This window comes from Ahaetulla prasina, chromosome 7, assembly GCF_028640845.1.
Source record: "Ahaetulla prasina isolate Xishuangbanna chromosome 7, ASM2864084v1, whole genome shotgun sequence".
Lineage (NCBI taxonomy): Eukaryota > Metazoa > Chordata > Lepidosauria > Squamata > Colubridae > Ahaetulla > Ahaetulla prasina.
Window position 1 is genome coordinate 87,708,287 of NC_080545.1, and position 16,419 is coordinate 87,724,705.

A 16,419-nucleotide genomic window follows, 5' to 3' on the forward strand; every position below is an offset into this window, starting at 1 on the left:
CGGAGTCCGCTCATCGCTCCCAGATGGCTCTGGCCCCATCTCTGCCTCCGATGCAGAGCCCTCATCCGGGCTTTCCCCTGACTCCAGGACTGGCCCATTGTCCTCCCTAGCCTCCTCACTGTCCAACTCTGTTGCCAGCTCCGCAGGCTGCTGGTGGATCACAAAATCTTTATCTAAGAATGTTTAAAAGCTATAGCTTGATTTTGGTCATTAGCATATGCATGATCATAACTGCCCATGTACGAGGATCATTTGGGCCTGTGAATCATCCATCCTGCAACTCATACAGTACATTCTTATCTAGAAGAAAGTCCCACTGAAGCCATTACTGCTTTGGAGGAGACCTTTCTGGTGCTACCAAAGTTATAACATTGGCTGCAGATGCTAAAAGTTGATATAGGCAGTTCTTGATGTACGACCATCTGAGCCATTTGTTTAGTGACCATTCAACATCATGGGGGTGCTTTTAAAAAAGTGACTTGCCTTTTATTGACTCTGTTTATTTATGGTCCTCGCATTTACAACCATCACAGCATCCCCGCAATTACATGATTTGTGATTTAAGAGCCGTGTGATGCAATGGTTAGAATGCAGTACTGCAGGCTACTTCTGCTGACTGCCAGCTGCCAGCAGTTTAGCAGTTCGATTCTCACTGGTTCAAGGTTGACTCAGCCTTCCATCTTTCTGAGGTGGGTAAAAGGAGGACCCAGATTGTTGAGGGCGAGAGACTGACTCTGTAAACCACTTAGAGAGGGCTAGAAAGCACTGTGATGTGGTATATAAGTCTAAGTGCTATTGCTTCTTGAGTGCTTGGTAAACATTACGTATTTACATGTTGTAGTGTCCTGGTGGGGGGTGTCACATGATCACCATTTGTGATCTTCCCAATAGGCTTCTGACAAGCAAACTCAGTGGTAGAAACCGAATTCGCTTAACAACCACCACAAAAAGGTCGTAAGGTTGGGAGCAGTCACTCGATGGCTCATTTAACAACTGCATCGTTTATTCATAGATGTTTTAGCCTGAATTGCAGTTGTCAATCAAGGACGACCTGCAATGTCAATGACTTCCTTTATCTAAGGTGACATTTGCTTGTAGCTCAGCTCCATTTACCTGCCATAAAGAAATCCCAGTGATTCAGTGTTCTGTATATGCTTACTTTTCTCATGTATCAGGGCTCAAATCTCCTTTAGTGAAAGTAATAAGTCTTTAATGACATTCAACATTAGATAAAAATATTCTCCATTAAGAAGCTGTTCCGGCTAAGGAACACCCTCTGGTAAAACGTGGGATCTGTGACTATCAAAATCAGCTTAGACATTCCTTGTTGGTGTTGGTGTTAGTTGCGAAGTCGTGTCTGACTCATCGCGACCCCATGGACAACGTTCCTCCAGGCCTTCCTGTCCTCTACCATCTCTGGAGTCCGTTTAATCTCACACCGACTGCTTCAGTGACACCATCCATCCACCTCGTTCTCTGTCGTCCCCTTCTTCTTTTGCCCTCAATAGTTCCCAGCATTAGGCTCTTCTCCAGTGAGTTCTTCCTTCTCATTAGGTGGCCAAAGTATTTGAGTTTCATCTTCAGGATCTGGCCTTCTAAAGAGCAATCAGGGTTGATCTCCTCTAGGACTGACTAGGGACTCGCAGGAGTCTTCTCCAGCACCAGAGTTCAAAGGTCTGAACAACCTGAAAAAGAGTCGATCCAACTATTTAAAGGAGGCTAAATTTATTTCGAAGTATGAAGCATCCCATATTACATATTCAAAAGAATTCACAGTGCAGACTTTAATGATGAGGTTTAAGTGCAATTTCCGTCAGAGAACTTTTAAAATTCAAAGGGTTGGGCTTGTCTGGAAAGTTCAAATAAGTTTAATGGATTTGAAGTCAGGGGAGACATCTTGATACTCGGCAATTACTGAGTTTAAAGATATGAAAACAACTTCTGCTCCTTTGGAAGAGTTGGCAACCTTCCTTTAAGGGAGATAAGTGTTGCTTCAAGTGGTCATCTTTGTATTAAAAAAAAAGAAAGAAAGACAATTGCAGAAAGCATCTCAGGGTTACTCACTCACAACCATACAGGTAGTTTCATTTTGTTTCAACTTTAATAAACATTACTTAAAACTGTGAAAGTGAGAATGAAGGCAAGGAGCCATTCCTGCTTATTTGATATGATTAAAAGTGCATTAGCCATAGAGATGTATTAATGTGGAGATACAGCTGCTAATTGCTTAAATATTGAACTGAGAAATGACGCAGTCGTGCGGAGGAAGCATAATTGGGAGAAAATACTATAATAAAGGACTTGAAAGGTATGTCACATTTCAAATTAGCAGCAAAATCTCGGAATGTTTCAAGAAATATTCTGCAAGGAAGTGTCTCTGGGCTCTCTTAATGAGAATGAATGTGGTTTGAAAAGATCAAATAATATCCACATGTGTCAAATACAGACTGTAACAACAGTTACAGATAATGAATAAAATTACAGTAGGTCATTTGAAGTCATGCTGGATCCAATGGGAAGCATACTACTTATGATTTGCTTGTTAAACTATAATTAGGGAATATGTGTGTGTGTGTGTGTGTGTGTGTGTGTGTGTGTGTGTGTGTGTGTATATTTGTTTTCTGAGGTTTTCGCGGGTGTTTGTATGTAGATCTTTGGTTATTCGGGTTTTCTCCCGCGTAAAATTGGATGTGTCTTGGCGACGTTTCGACGAAGTCTCATTCGTCATCTTCAGGCTTCAGCTTTGTGCTTCTGGGAGCAATGTGTGACTGCAGCTGTTTCTTCCTTTTTAACTGCTAGTGGGGGTTTGAACTGATTGGGTGGGAGCTTGGCTGTGCTCTGATTGGCTGGGGGTTTTTTGGTGCTCTGATTGGCTGGGGGGGGTGTCCTTTTTGGGTGGGGGCTTGGTTGTGCTCAGGTTAGTCTGAGCTGCAGGGGGATTTGAGCTGGTGAGCTGCATAGCTGTTGTTTGGCTTCGTGTTCGTGGTCGTGCTACATCTTCATAGTGGGTGTCAGTCTGCTGCATGTATGGATTGGAGGGGTTTGAAATGGTTAATGTTGCAGCTGCGGTCTGGCTTCTGGTCCTTGGTCGTGCTTCATGATCAGTGTGGGTTTGGATCTGCTTTCTGGGTGGATGTGTGGTGGTGACATCCTGTGTGGACCTCGTGAGTGTGGGTCTGGTGTCATTCCTCTTGTTAGGGACACGTTTGTCAATAAGGGCAGGTTTCCAATGGCTGGTAGGCGGGAGGTATCATCTCGTTTATTCATGCTGTGTGGGCGTTTTTCTATCTCGATGGCTTCTCTGATTATTCTGTTGTTAAAGTGTTCAGTTTTGGCGATAGTTCTGGTCTTTTTAAAGTCAATATCATGTCCTGTGGCTTTAAGGTGTTGGACCAGGGAAGAAGTTGGTTCCTCTTTTTTGACTGAGTTCTTGTGTTCTTCAATGCGTGCACTTATTCTTCTGTTGGTTTGTCCAATGTATGTGGTGGGGCAGGCGGTGCATGGGATTTCATATACTCCTTGATTTTCTAACTCAATTTTGTCTTTGGGGTTTCTTAAGATGGTGGATATTTTTTGGTTTGTGCAGAATGTTGTCTTGATGTTGTGTTTGTGGAGGATCTTGCTGATTCTGTCTGTGGTGCCTTTTATATATGGGAGGAGGGCTGTGCCGTTTTCTTGTTCTCTGTCTTGGATTTTAGTAGGGGGTTCTTTTTGGATTAGTTTGGTAATCTTATTTCTCTGGAATCCATTGGATGTTAGTACGTTAGTGAGAGTGTGTAGTTCGGTTTTTAGGTGTTGTTCGTCAGCTAAGCGTTTTGTTCTGGAGATGAGTGTCTTGGCTACGGAGTTGATCTGTGCTGGGTGGTGGTGTGAGAGTGCATGCAGATAGCGGTTTGTGTGTGTTTTCTTCTGGTAGATGGTGTGTCCTAGGGAGCCATTGGGTTTCCTGTAGACTAAGACATCTAGGAAGGGAAGTTGGTTGTTAACTTCTGTTTCCATGGTGAACTGTATTTTGGGGTGTAGGCTATTGAGGTGTGTGAGGAAGTTGTCAAGTTTTTCTTTCCCGTGTGGCCAGATTATGAAGGTGTCATCTACATATCTGAGCCAGAGTTTGGGTTTGTGATCAGATTTTTCTAGAGCTTGGGTTTCAAAGTGTTCCATGTAGAGGTTGGCAATGACAGGTGAGAGGGGTGATCCCATGGGTGCTCCTTCTATTTGTTTGTATTTTTGTCCATTATAGATGAAGTATGTGTTGGATAGGCAGTGGTTGGTCAGATCTAGGATGTGCTTGGGGGGGTTATATTTGTTTTGGATAGCTGTCAAGGCTTCTTTGATTGGCACTTGGGTGAAGAGGGATATGACATCAAAGCTCACAAGTAGGTCGCTGGGCTGTAAGTTTTGTTTCTTTATGATCTCTATGAACTGGAATGAGTTTTGGACGTGTGAGGCGATGGATTCTGCATAGGGCTGTAGTTGTTTGGCGAGAAATTTGGCTAGGTTTTGTAGAGGTGAGCCTATGGAGCTGACTATGGGTCTGAGTGGGGTTCCTTCTTTGTGTATCTTGGGGAGACCATAGAGTTTAGGGCATCTGGATGATTTCTCCCTGGGAATGATTCTTTGTTGGATTTCTTCGCTGATGGGGGAGGCTTTTATTTTGGATCTAGTGGTTTTTTCTAGGTAGGTGGTGGGGTCTGTTTTTAGGGGCTTGTATGCAGTGCACGCAGTGCACGCATTGAAGAACACAAGAACTCAGTCAAAAAAGAGGAACCAACTTCTTCCCTGGTCCAACACCTTAAAGCCACACGACACGATATTGACTTTAAAAAGACCAGAACTATCGCCAAAACTGAACACTTTAACAACAGAATAATCAGAGAAGCCATCGAGATGAAACGCCCACACAGCATGAACAAGCGAGATGATACCTCCGCCTACCAGCCATTTGGAAACCTGCCCTTATTGACAAACGTGTCCCTAACAAGAGGAATGACACCAGACCCACACTCACGAGGTCCACACAGGATGTCACCACCACACATCCACCCAGAAAGCAGATCCAAACCCACACTGATCATGAAGCACGACCAAGGACCAGAAGCCAGACCGCAGCTGCAACATTAACCATTTCAAACCCCTCCAATCCATACATGCAGCAGACTGACACCCACTATGAAGATGTAGCACGACCACGAACACGAAGCCAAACAACAGCTATGCAGCTCACCAGCTCAAATCCCCCTGCAGCTCAGACTAACCTGAGCACAACCAAGCTCCCACCCAAAAAGGACACCCCCCCCAGCCAATCAGAGCACCAAAAAACCCCCAGCCAATCAGAGCACAGCCAAGCTCCCACCCAATCAGTTCAAACCCCCACTAGCAGTTAAAAAGGAAGAAACAGCTGCAGTCACACATTGCTCCCAGAAGCACAAAGCTGAAGCCTGAAGATGACGAATGAGACTTTGTCGAAACGTCGCCAAGACACATCCAATTTTACGTGGGAGAAAACCCGAATAACCAAAGATCTACATACAAACACCCGCGAAAACCTCAGAAAACAAATTCTCAAAATCTGGGTTTGTTTCCAGCTTCCCTTCCATTTATTTTCTGAACTTCATATTGGAGAGAATTCTTCCTTTGATTCAGGGAGCTGATAACTATCTTTCTTGGCTTCATGTTACTAACCTCTTAGACAGTTAGTTGTTTCTTTTTTAGGTTTGTTAAGCATCTTCCATTAGCTCCTTCGGCTTGTGACCCTCAAGCTTACAACTCACTCCCCACCCCCTCTCTCTGCTGTAGCTTCTTCCACCCTTTGAGTAGTAAGTGTATGCTCTTTCATAAATATAATATAATATAACAACAGAGTTGGAAAGGACCTTGGAGGCCTTCTAGTCCAACCCCCTACCCAGGCAGGAAACCCTATACCATCTCAGACAGATGGTTATCCAACATTTTCTTAAAAATTTCCAGTGTTGGAGCATTCACAACTTCTGCAGGCAAGTTGTTCCACTTATTAATTGTTCTAACTGTCAGGAAATTTCTCCTTAGTTCTAAGTTGCTTCTTTCTTTGATCAGTTTCCACCCATTGCTTCTTGTTCTACCCTCAGGTGCTTTGGAGAACAGCCTGACTCCCTCTTCTTTGTGGCAACCCCTGAGATATTGGAACACTGTTATCATGTCTCCCCTAGCCCTTCTTTTTATTAAACTAGACATACCCAGTTCCTGCAACCGTTCTTCATATGTTTTAGCCTCCAGTCCCCTAATCATCTTTGTTGCTCTAGAACAAACTCTAGAAAGAGTGCAGAGAAATAAAAAGTGAGATGAGTTAAGCCCCATCTTTTCACTGATCATTCTTTTGAGGATTTCATGGAAGAGAAGAAGAATCAGAGTTCTGAAATACTTGTTATGTAACAATTGGTCGTTCATTTTGAATTCATTCATTATTCAGAACCATTTTTGTTTTCCTCAGCAGTCAAGGAAAGTCAGATTAAAATTATGGGGAAGAGACAGAAAATCATCACTAAATCTTTCAGATTTGGACAGTCAAGAAAAATGCACCGACATTTACAAATGTTTCTTGGGCATTTTTATTCATCCTGTTCTTTACATATTTATCTCTAGCAATTTTCCATGAAATAAATCAGTCATATATTCTTTTTCCCACTATATTATATTAAAATGGTAAAGGTTCTCCTCGCACATATGTGCTAGTCGTTCCTGATTCTAGGAGGCGGTGCTCATCTCCGTTTCAAAGCTGAAGAGCCAGCGCTGTCCAAAGATGTCTCCATGGTCACGTGGCCAGCATGACTCAACGCCAAAGGCACACATAACACTGTTACCTTCCCACCAAAGGCGGTCCCTATTTTTTCTACTTGCATTTTGACGTGCTTTCGAAACTGCTAGGTTGGCAGAAGCTGGGACATATAACGGGAGCTCACCCTGTTACATGGCAGCACTAGGGATTCGAACTGCTGAGCTGCCGACCTTTCAATTGACAATCTCAACATCCTAGCCCCTGAGCCACCACATCCCTAATATTATATTAGCATTATTATAATAATATAATATTAATGTTATATTATATTAGCAATAGCAAAAGCAGTAGCACTTAAATGTATATACCACTTCACAGTGCTTTACAGCCCCCTCTAAGCAGTTTACAGAGTCAGCATATTGCCCCCAACAATCTGGCTCCTCATTTTACCCACCTCGGAAGGATGGAAGGCTGAGTCAACCTTGAGCCTGGTGAGATTCGATCTGCCAAACTGCTGGCAGCCAGTGTCAGCAGAAGTAGCCTGCAGTACTGCACTCTAATCACTATGCCACTGCGGCTCATATTTTTGTATGGGCTTTGGTCTACTTTGAGGGAGAAAATTCATTTTATTTTCATACAATTTCCTATGTGCATTGTCATATACATTTAGGAGGTAAGACTATAATAAATTCATTTCAACCTTCTTATGTGATTTTTTTTTTGGGTGTGTATATTAGTCATTCTCAGTCACATGTAAATCGGCTTACAACATTAATGTGCAACATTCAAAGCAGTTATGTGATACTTCAACAAAAGATGCATTGTATGATCCAGCTGCAGTTAACCGAACACTGTTTAAAGAACCTTGTTAAAAAACTTTATTTGCTTTGTGAGGACAATAGTTTATTGTTGAAATGTTGCATTTTAGTAGATTCTTTTCAACTACATTGTACATTTAAAAATCAATTATTAGGTGACTGAGAATAGCTTGTAAAGTAGATACCAGTAAGATTAACCCAAAGTCACAAATATGGCATTAATAATAGAAAGGGAATGGAATTATAGATAGGGTTGCGATTGTCAAAACTGTTCCTCCTTCTGATAGGTTCTTTAAGAGAACACACATTTTGATTTGGGGGGGGGAAACCTAGCAACTGGGTTGAAGCAGTTGTTGAGCAGAGCTGAAACATAATGAAATCCATTTGTTTGGATATAGCATGTATGTAAACAGAACAAGGGATGCGGTGGCTCAGTAGCTAAAATGCTGAGCTTGTCGATCGAAAAGTCGGCAGTTCAGCGGTTCGAATCCCTAGTGCCGCATAACAGGGTGAGCTCCCGTTACTTGTCCCAGCTTCTGCCAATCTAGCAGTTGGAAAGCAGGTAAATAAATGCAAGTAGAAAAATAGGGACCACCTTTGGTGGGAAGGTAACAGCGTTACCTTCACCACAGGGATGCCTTCGGACAGCACTGGCTCTTCGGCTTTGAAATGGAGATGAGCACCGCCCCCTAGAGCCAGGAACAACTAGCACGTATGTGCGTGGGGAGCCTTTACCTTTAAACAGAACAACTCCATTTTGTTGACCAATGATATTTTATCATTTAGAGAGAAAGAGAGGTTATTTACAAAGTTACCAGTGTGACTTTTAACAATCTTATAAATTGGAGATAAATTTCCCCAGGTCTCTGAAGTCAGGAAATTCTGACTTCGGAAAGGGATACAGTATTAGAAGATCTGAAAAGGTCATTTAATGCGGTATCAAAATCTGCCTTGCATTTATATTTTTGAAAAAATACGTTATTCCAAATAGGTGTTTGTTTTATCACCTTATTTGTCAGATACTCAAAAAATTCCTTTCTAGTTCTCTCCCATCATGAGAAGTTTGAATGACTACACAATCTTATTACTGAGAGATAAGTACAATGTAAGCACGATGAAAGTGTCAGAATTCTGCCTCACTCGATTCCTAATAAGGCAACACAGTGGCTCAGTGGTTAAGATGCTAAACTTGTCAGCTGAAAAATCAACAGCCCAGGTTTGAGACCCGAGTGCTGCACTATGGGATGAGCTCCTGTCCTCACCCCAGCTCCTGGCAACCCAGCAATTCAAAAAGCATGTAAAATGCAAGTAGATAAATTGGTATCATTTCGTTGGGAAGGTAACCACTCTGTGATGTCACGGTGGCCACATGATCATGGAAATGTCTTCGGATAGCTCTATGGTCTCAAAACGAAGATGAAACACCACCCCTTAGTCAGCAATGACTAGTGACCTTAACTTTCCTTACCATTCATAATGAAAAGATAACAAGTTTAGGAATGGGTCTGAGGAGACACACACACACACTCACACACACACACACACACACACACAGGTAGTCCTTGACTTGCAACCATAGCAGAGACTGGAATTTCCATTGTAAGTCATGAAGGTTTTAAGTCAAGGCAACTATGGGACCAAACCTGATTTTAGAACTTTTTAGAGGCAATCGTCAAGTTAAATTCATTAAATGAATGTGGCAGTTGTTAAGAAAATCACTGTATTTGTATGGGTGCTTTTTGGCAGAAACATTACATGCTGATGCTGCTGATTACCCAACCAATATTCCTTTTCCTTCACCAACAATCTTTTCTCCCTTTACACGCCTGTGTCTGGCATCCATTTATTTCTTCTCGTCTGCTCCAGAATTGGGCCCAAACCTTTCCATTGTTTAATGCTTGCTTAAGATTCTATGTACAGTGTGGGTTTTTTGTATATAGGTAGTCCTGACTTACAACCACAATTGAACTCAAAATTCCCATTGCTTAGCAAGACAGTTGTTAAGTGAGCTTTGCCCCATTTTAGGACATTTCTTGCTACAGTTATTAAGTGAATGACTACGTTGTTAAATAAAAAAAAAGGTGAATGTTAAGTGAATCTGGCTTCCCCATTGACTTGGCTTGCCAGAAGTTCTCAAAAGGCAATCACATGACCTCTGGACACTGCAACAGTAGTGTGTTTCAAATCCCGGCGCTACCAGTTCGCTATTGGTAGCGTGCAGGTGCATGTGTATGCTTTGTGAGCCTGTGGCACTTCTACGCACGTGCAGAGTGTTTTTGATTATGTCTGGGCAGATGGACGGAGTCTCTGCCACTGCCAATACCAGTTCTCCCGAACCGGGGCAAACCCACCACTGCACTGCAACCATCATAAATACCAGAGGTGAAATCTACTTACCTCTCTTACCGGTTCGGAAGTGCACATGCCGCGCGCATCACATGCACACACAGACCTTCTGCGCATGCACAAAACCTGCGCATGTACAGAAGGTAAAAAACACATTACTTCCTGGTTTTAACCAGGAAGTAATGACACCTGGGCGGGTGGGCACAGCTTCTCTCCGCCATCGCTACTGGATCGCCGAACTACCAGCCACGATCACTACCGGATCCCGCGATCCGGTCCGATCCAGGAGCATTTCACCCCTGATAAATACATTCTAGTTGCCAAGAGCTGACTTTTGATCACGTGACCATGGGAATGCTACAAAGACCATAAATGTGAAACTGTCATAAGTAACTTTTTTCAGTGCCGTTGTAACTTCAAACAGTCACTAAACAAATGGTTGTTAGTTGAGGGCTACCTACTTTTAGTTATCTATTTCTCCATTTTAAGAATGAAGTGTTTTTCTGGTTTCTGGTACAATTTTTAAAGGGAATTTGGATTATACTATTGGAATTCATGGAAATGTGATCCTCTTTGCTAACTTTTACTTCTTCTTTTTTAAATACAGAAAGAGTTGTGATGACAATCAAGTTTTGCTGATACAACAGGGTGCTACGTTATTGAACTCAGCCCTTCGTGAGACGCTGCCGGATACCTCAAGTATGAAAAGCCGTATATCAAAACAAATCTCATTCTACTCTATATGGTACCTGGGTTGTGTGAATACATATTCAACAAACCGGGAAGGGGGAAAAATAACACCCTAATATCCACCGCTTTACTACAACTATATTTTGTGCTCAGCAGTTTTTGATAGACATTCATTCCTTCCCCTTTCCTTCAAGTCATAAGTTTGTGATGAAAAGTGGCAAATGACCATTTTCGAGCCACCACATTGAGATAAACCACTATTTATTTCCCTGTTGAATTTTGAAAGAAGAGCCAGCATAAATAACTGGGGTCTCGATCTACATTTTATGTTTGTATTGTGCGTGCCAAAGTTGCAGAGTAATATGTCCCTTAAAGACTCTTCTTGAGTTAAGACATTGTAGGAATTAAGGAAGGAAACGGTGCAATAAAATCAGTGTCATTTCTCGAGGGTTCTGTTTTATTTTGCTGCTAGCTGTTGCATGTTGTCCCAAGTAATGTCTGCAGTGAAGCTGGCTTAACATTCAAATGGGTATATTCACAAATGAGTATATTCAGAATGTATTGTGCATAGTTTTTGCCGTTCACTTATGTACATTTCTGCTGCAGAAAATCCATATCAGCATTCACAATTATCCTTGCATTTTTGCTGTTAGGTACTTATCAGTGAAAGACCCGAATGCAGCTCGATGATCTGATGTTAAATTTGCCCCCCCTTTTTTTCCCCCAGTTAGAGCAATCCAAGAAAATGAATTTCCCCAATTACTAAGCAACTTTGAGTCTAAGGCAGGACTTGAACTCAGGATCTCAAAATTTCTAGCCTAATGCCTTAAAAGGCTGCAATAGCATGGCTCTAAATATTAATCTTGTCAACCACTTTCCAGCAAACTTCTGAATTCAGTTCTGCACTATCGGCTGAAATTCCACTCAAGATTGTCTCCTTAATATTAAATATTCAACTAGATTTTTTCCACATCTCATTTTTCCTTTAATAATAAGTTTCTCTAAGTTTTCTTTATTTTCAACTAACCAAATGGTGTCATCTGTCTATCAGAGATAGCTAGTGTTTCAGTTCCCAATTTTAATTTCGGCTTTCATCACCTCCAGCCCTACAATCTTCAAAAATACATTTATTGTGTAAATTAAGCAGACGTGGGAATGGTATGCATATACATCATTTCTATTCTGAACCATTCTTTTCCTACAAATTCAGCTCTTTTACAAATTCAGTTCTTTTACCACATCAAAGACACAGCTGCAGAAAAGATAGCTGAGGTATACTACTCTTTATATTCATTTATATTATTCATTTTATTTTATTTATTTTATTTTATTATTTTTTGTCCAGTCAGCCAGATTTTTCAGACTGGATTTGACATTTTTATCCACCAATTTTATTAATATCATGAATTTTTTATTCATATTATATATTTTACTTGTATTAATTTATTTGGTTTATACATTATTTTGTTTATTTATATTATATTTATTTAAAATATTTGTATATCCATCCATAGCATGGAATGTAACTCTGGACAACTTACAAAACAATTTTTAAAAAAACATTTATTTATTTATTTATTTATTTATTTATTTATTTATTTATTTATTTATTTATTATTCGTATTTTTATACCGCCCTTCTCCGAAGACTTAGGGTGGTATAAAAGCTTATTTAAAGCAAATAAACAAAAGGCTACTATGCTCATTTATTTTATGTTATTTATATTATATATTTTATTTATATTATTTGATTTGAGTTAAAGGTTGTTCAGTTTATATTATTTTATATTTATTTAAAATATTGTATAGCTCCTTAGATTCTGAATGCATAAACCCGGATCACTCGCAAAACAGTAAAAACAATTGAAGCAAATAACCAAAACAGACAACCACAATTAAAAATTCCTGGTGCCTTGAGAAAAATGCTTGTCACACTTCTGTGTTCCATCTAGGTGGGCTCCAGTTCACTTCCATTCTAATGCTTACCTGAAGAGACCCTTTTTCAAGGCCTTCCAGATGTGTTGTGACCCAGGCCCAAGTCGGTAGTATTAGATGCAAACAGTTTGAAAACAAACAGACTTTATAAAAACATAGTCCAAACTAAATCAAAACAAATTCTTTATAATTCAAATTCTTCAGTCTTATCACCAACCTTGGTCTAATTAGGCAAACTGCCAAAGGTTTTTCTTGGCAAAAGTTCAGAAGCAGAAGATGCCAACAAGAAATAAATGCAGCAAGACAAGAAATATCAACGTTGTTTTCCGACAAAGAGCCCAAGAGCCGTTGCTGGTCTGTTTTAAGCCTTACGGGAGGGGCCAATCATCTCTTGGCCCTACTCCCAAGTCGTCCTCTTTATTTTAGCTGCTCTTGCCTTCTGGCAGCTCTTCTCATGTGTGCATTAGGAACAGGCTCCTCCTGTTCCTCTGCCTCACTACTGTCAGCCTCTGGAGGCTCCGGAGTCTGCACATCACTCCCAGATGGCCCTGGCCCTATCTCTGCCTCCGATGCAGAGCCCTCATCTGGGCCTTCCCCAGCCTCCAGGACTGGCCCATGTTCTTTCTCAGCCTCATCATTGTCCGACTCCACTGCCAGTTCTGCAGGCTGCTGGCGGACCACAACAGGATGGTAGGAAACCTCTTGATTTCTAGGAAAGGTGTTCCACAGAGCAGGGGCAGCTATTCTTCTTTATATTTTCTTGCTCTGTCTATTATTCATTGTGTCAGAAGAATAATTTGGGGTTCCAACTCGAGCTGGGTTGCACAAGAATAGATAAAAATGAGACCCACACAGCTGTGAGGAAAGAAATATTTATTCTTAAAAGCAAAACAGTTTACTTTTAGGGGCTGGTTCTAAGGTGACCTTTGAGGTGTGTGTGTGTGTGTGTGTGTGTGTGTGTGTGTGTGTGTGTGTGTGTAGATTCATTTATTATTATGAACATTAAGTTCTTCTGGGAGATTTAATTTAATTAACTCTGTCTTTGCAGACCTTATCCTTTGATATGTGGATTAGATCTGGGTTACTTATTTGAGGGTTTGAGGAAGTTTGAGAAAGAGATTTTTCTTGTTTGCTATTTTTACTTGATTAATTTAGTTTCAGCAGGATCATCAATTATATAGTGGACACAATGATTTTGTCAGACCATTGGGATTCTTACTGTTTGTTAATATTTTAAGGGAAGGGAAGATGGAAACAGTATAAAGAGTAATATGTATTTTGATACACAGCAAAAGTTCTCACAATTGTTAATGCACCAGAATAGAAACCAGGAAACTGTGAGTTCTAATCCTGCCATAAGAAGGAAACTAAGTGGATGACTTTGGGCCAATCACCAGGAGACAGCGAATTCTAGTCCTGTCCTAGGTATGAAAGCCAGTTGGGTGACTTTGGGATAGTCCACTGGTGGGTTTCAATTTTTTTTACTACTGGTTCTGTGGGCGTGGCTTGGTGGGCATGGCATGGGCTTGGTGGGTGTGGCTTGGTGGGCATGGCAGGGAAAGGATACTGTGAAATCTCCATTCCCACCCCAATCCAGGGGAAGGTTACTGCAAAATCCCCATTTCCTCCCGATCAGCTGGGACTTGGGAGGAAGAGAATAGATGGGGGCGGGGCCAGTTAGAATTTTTACTACCAGTTCTCCAGAACTGGTCAGAACCTGCTGAAATCCACCTCTGGGCCAGTCCTTCTCTTTCAGCCCAACTGACCTCACAGAGAAAATAAGAGGAGGAAGGGGTATTAGGTATGTTTGCTACCTTGAAAAAGAATAAAGGCGGGATAAAACAAATTTTTAAAAATAAAACAAATGCTACTTACCTGAATTTGTGTCTGTCTGCCTTTTCAGAGACAGGTTTGTTCATTTAGCATATCATTTTCTTTGTAAGTTCTTAAGTAAAACTCAGTTGGCTTCATAAATTAGTCTAACAGCCCAGTAATACAAACACATACCTGTATCTCTCTTCTTTGAAATAAGTAGGTAGGTAGGTAGGTAGGTAGGTAGGTAGGTAGGTAGGTAGGTAGATAGATGATAGATAGATAGATAGATAGATAGATAGATAGATAGATAGATAGATAGAGATCTGTTTTCAGTTTCTGTGCTGCAAATCCATGCAGATTGTTGGGCAAGCATATGATTTTATCATGTTAGACCTTTTTCTAAAACAGGGGAATGTTGAAGACCTATAAATAATTACAGATTTCCCTTTTATTTTCAGTCGAATTGAGTTACATTTTTGAGATTGCAAGAGAAGATTGCTCCCTGTATTTTGCAGAGGGCTCATCTTTGCTGTTCATGATGGTGTAAAGAAGCAGGGGGAAATGTATTGGCTATTCCATCCATGACAAGGCTGGTTTTGAAACAAGACAAGTTGGTATAGAGCCAGGGCATCTCTCTGTTAGTTGAGGAAGAAGCAAACAGGTAAGAACAGATGGTCGAACAGCTGCCTTCACATTTAGAAAAATATCTTCTTTAATCTCTCCAGCTTCCCTCATTTTTTTTACTTAATTTGCTTTTTCAACAGAAAGTTCTTTTTTTAAAAAAAACACCACTTGGAACCTGATTTAATACTCATTTCTGCCCCATATAAATTCATCTCAGGTTCCATTTTATCGTTTGAGCTTCTGCTAAAAATCTCTTGATATGAAAACAAAAATCTAGAGGAAATAGTTTGAAAATATAATGTCCTTTTTTCTTTTTAAAAAATACACTTTGATTCTGGTTATTGTTTAAGAGGCACAATTTAAATCATTTTTGGAGACCACTTTTACATGGATTCAATTTTAATTTGGTGTTCTTCACCCATTGCCATAACGTAACATTTCTACACTTGCTATGTATGCTAGGTCAATTTCTAGGCCCATCTCTGATTTTCCTTTCCTTTCCTTTCCTTTCCTTTCCTTTCCTTTCCTTTCCTTTCCTTTCCTTTCCTTTCCTTTCCTTTCCTTTCCCTCCCTTCCCTTCCCTTCCCTTCCCTCCTCTCTTCCCCTCTCTTCTCTCCATTTCATAGTTGTTTCTTTTGGTATCTCATAAAGGTCTCTCTTCTGTCTACTAATCAAGTGTCTTGTCACCTCTCAACTCACCTATGTTATTCACTTTTCAAAGCTTTTTTAAAAAATGTCATTTTCCTTCATCTTATGCTCCATGCCATGATCTCCTTTTGTACCATCCTAGGTCTTTCTGCACCTCCTTGAATTTTGTTAGTCTCTGGTGGAATTTGGATAGCACATGTTCCCAGTCTCCTACCAGCATGGGACAAAGATCCCAATGAGATAGGAGCAAACTATCGCAAATGACCCACTTAAGTGGAAAACAGTCACCTTTGAGATCATCCCACCTACCACATAAAAGGCTTGGAGACTGCCATATTCTAGTACTTAAAAAAGGGGGAAATGTAAAACACAATCATGATAGTCCAACTAGGTTCACCATCAATAGACAGAAACTTTGACCTCCCAGCACAAAAAGAGCATAAACACTGCCTTTTAACATCCCATAATGCTCTTTCTATTCCATATCTCTCCTTTTCTTCCCGTGCTGTTTTAATTTTCTGGTGACTTAATTTCAGGACTTCCATTTTCCCAAGAGTGCACATGCTAATTCTAAAGACCAATGGATTAGCTAAACTGTGCTTTGTCAGAGGACTCTGGGAAAGTCTAGCTGTTGAGCTTCTCCACTAAAATATTTATTTATTTATTTATTTGTCAAGCATATATAATATATATAGATATATAAAATAGTCAGAGCTATTTGAACCATCTGCTGGAACCAGAGTCTCCTATATGCATGGTACCCAGGGATGAAATGCTCCCGGTTCGGACCAGA